Here is a 3,318-nt window from a genome sequence, read left to right on the forward strand (position 1 = left end):
ACGGTTACGAGAAGCTGCTGGGAACGCGTGCATATTCTAGCTATTGCTTTTAGGCTCAACTCAAATGTTCTGGTAGACATTAGGGTTCGCGTTTCATTCTACCAAAAAAAAAAAGCTTGGTTCCGTTGTGTCTATAGTGCGAACTTCTGCTGCACGCTGACTGCAGCTGCTGAAACTTATGCGAGATGGGAGAAAATCGGAACCGTAGAGCATACAGCTGTATATGCAAAGAAGTTGGGCAGTGCCCGGTTCAATCGGTTTATTTAAAACTGGCAAGTCACAAGCTTCCGCAAAAAATACACATTCAAGCTTGAAATTGGAGTTCATCATAGGAAAAGAAACATGCTTTTGTGCAGTCTGAGATCCTCGCGTGTTGCGTGAAAATGTTCGCAGCAAACGGTTTTAGACCGTGTAAGAGAAGCGTTTCGGTAACTCTGGAACATTTGAAACACCACTACATTGTTCGTTTCCCAGATGCAGATTAGTTGATAGTGTATTAAGATACGATAATTAGGATGAAACAAGTGAATATTTCATTGTGACCGTAAACACCACACATTAAAGAGTGCACGAATAGGTGACATTTATTGTCAAGCAATGCCAGGACTGCCATCAAAATTAGGTGCACAAACATATGATTAGGCGAGCTCCAACGCATGCGCCTGCAGCAAATCCTTTGACATGGCAGCTTCGGGTGCAGGCAGCGAGGTCAGGGCATCCGGTGCCTTGTGCTGCAAAAAGTGATGATGAATATTTGTAGGCACGTCAACTTAACCCCTCAAGTAAATTGTGTTGCTAAAGCAAATGCAATCACGCGGTCTCGTCGCAGACAGTTTTCTAATCACGAAATTGCAATATCTTAAAATACGTACCGCGGTAAACAAAATTTAGAAATGCTCTAGAAATGCTCTAGCTCGGAGGTCATTTATTACAGCACCGACAAGCTCTCACAGCCGACCCCGCTGTAAAGGAAGGTTTTGGCGATGGGCACGCGGTCGGTCCTCCTGCAACACAGTTCTACCTTATTGAGGATTCGCACATGGTTGTCTTATATCAGAGTAGTGCCTGTAGCAGCGGTCCCTAGAAAACACGTACAGACACCGCCGCTTGCAGAAGGAGTTAGTCACAAAACTACACAGATATTACGAAGCTCGAAAAGTTCCAGATTGTAAAGTTATTGGAACCTGCAGCTCCTAAGTGGACAATCCACTGGCGAGAAATTGGCGAGGCGGGCTAGGTGGTTGCGGGATATCGAATTCCTGTTTCAAGCGCAGATGTGTAAAATACTTAGAAGTAAACAAGTAGACTGGGCAAGGGCTGCACTGGACGAGCACTGGCCAGGGCTCGTACAGTCTACTTGTTTGCTTTTGTGTAAGTGTTTTCAAATCCGCGCTGCAAACACGAATTTATTGCAGTGTAGTTTCTTATTTTTGTGTTGGTAATCTATTGAACCCACTATATGCAAGCACCCTGATGACAAAGGGAACATCATACGAGGAGGAAATTGGTTACAGTAATGCTTCATACGTGAAAGGTCGTTTAGGTACCTAGAAACGTGTTCTTATTGCGACAATACGAGGGACGCTTTCAAGTGAAGAAAGACGAGGTGAGTTCGGACTGCGATCTCGTCGGTCCCTAGGCCTCTCGCATTTATCATTTCATTACCAAACGCATCTTAACGTAACAGTGTTTAGTCTGTTGTGTGTAAATGGTAGTAAACAGAGGTCGAGGAAAGTTTATATTTTACCAAGCCTATCTCCAAGAAAGAGGTCAGAAACAAATAGCTCAAGCAGGCCCAGCAAATGAATTTATCTCTAAAACTTTCATAATTTGGAACTTTCATATGCGCAGAAAAGGCGCAGCGTTTCTTGCAGGTACCAGACGTTCTTTAATTCCGTAAATAACGTGAGAGTTTGTCACACGTTTGTTTACAGATATCTACACAATATAAAAGTATCCACCTTCCCTACTTGACAATTTTAAAGTTACAATGGTGCGAGGATGTGACAAAAGAAGCGCAACCTATTGCTCTGGTCAATGTGAAATAGCGCATATGTTCAATATGTTACTAGACAATGATTCTCTTTGTGAAATCATTGCAGGTTATTCAGCAAGGAGGAGTAATTTTGTTATAAAGGATGTGGTGTCCAGAATAAGGTAGATTGTTTCGAATGTATAATTTAAAAAGCGATTCATGCAGCAAGAACAAGCGGGATGGCGTCGCAAGCAACATTTATTAGTGACGGCGTCCTGCTGTCATCCTTTATTGCAGCACCTAAATTTTTATTATTTTTATATGCTCATCAAGACGCTGAAATAAAATATCAATACATTCTCGAAAACAGCGTTGGAATCACGCAACAGCATACAAGGAATTAGTTACAAAGGGGAGCTTTGACAGAGACCTTTTTGCTGCGTACTTTTAGCTTATAACTAATTGATCGGTTGATAATACAGTCGGCTTCTTTCTTTGTAATAATTGATTTCAATGTGAAATATGTTAGAACATAGACACACACATGAGTAATTTTATACTTACCGTCTCCACTACGCATCTCGTCGTTTCTGTCCTCCGCTGCAGTGATCATGGCTAGGAACGCTGCGCAAAGATAGATGCACAAGATAAGAACGACAAATCCCCACGCGAACCAATGTTTTGCTAACAGCTATAGACGGCTTGTCCTGATATCATCTTAGGCGCCATGTTGGTGAACCAACATGGTGAGCAGCTGCAACCGTGTCGTCACGTGCAAGCTATCAGTAGTCTCATCCAATGCTGAAGCAGAAATCGCCAATCGATAACATTGCTGCTAATAGGGTAATGCGGGTGTATTGTAGAATCTCACAGTTAAAATCACTCCACCTCTAATTTGTGCCAGAATATTCTGCTTTCTGGCACTCTTGCGCGTCTACTGCTTCGTGCTGAGGAGTGCCTATTGCCTTTATTTTGAAAATGATTTTATTACTGTGCCACTTGACACGTTCCACTTACCGGCTAGTACTGCAAGCAGCAAGATGGCAGACGAGGTCCTCATGTTAGCAATGAGTCTGACTCTGGTGCCTGCGGAGACAACGTGAATATTTTACATTTCCTCTGACTTACAAAACACGGCTCACATTGATCGAAAACACAAAGTCCATGTTCTGTATACAATCAGTGCCCTCAATTATTTTATACAATTTAAAACACTTATAAACTTGTTTAATCTTCAATTGGCTTCTAAAACCAGCTGTAATTAAATAAGAAACGTGTGTGCCCTGTAACACCGCTCTTTTAGGTTACCGCTATCACTATAGCTCATACATGCGGCAATTTTG

At 42.3% G+C, this 3,318-nt stretch overlaps 1 long non-coding RNA gene across 1 annotated transcript; it reads right to left on the reverse strand.

The window, feature by feature from the left end:
* Positions 1-612: 612 nt before the first annotated feature.
* On the reverse strand, positions 613-3,110 carry LOC125940420 (uncharacterized). Its single transcript, XR_007463643.1, has 3 exons — positions 2,993-3,110; positions 2,540-2,599; positions 613-731 (listed from the first exon to the last, which is right to left on the reverse strand). It is a non-coding gene; the product is annotated as an uncharacterized LOC125940420 (long non-coding RNA).
* Positions 3,111-3,318: the final 208 nt, after the last annotated feature.

The sequence above is a fragment of the Dermacentor silvarum genome, chromosome 9 (assembly GCF_013339745.2).
Source record: "Dermacentor silvarum isolate Dsil-2018 chromosome 9, BIME_Dsil_1.4, whole genome shotgun sequence".
Lineage (NCBI taxonomy): Eukaryota > Metazoa > Arthropoda > Arachnida > Ixodida > Ixodidae > Dermacentor > Dermacentor silvarum.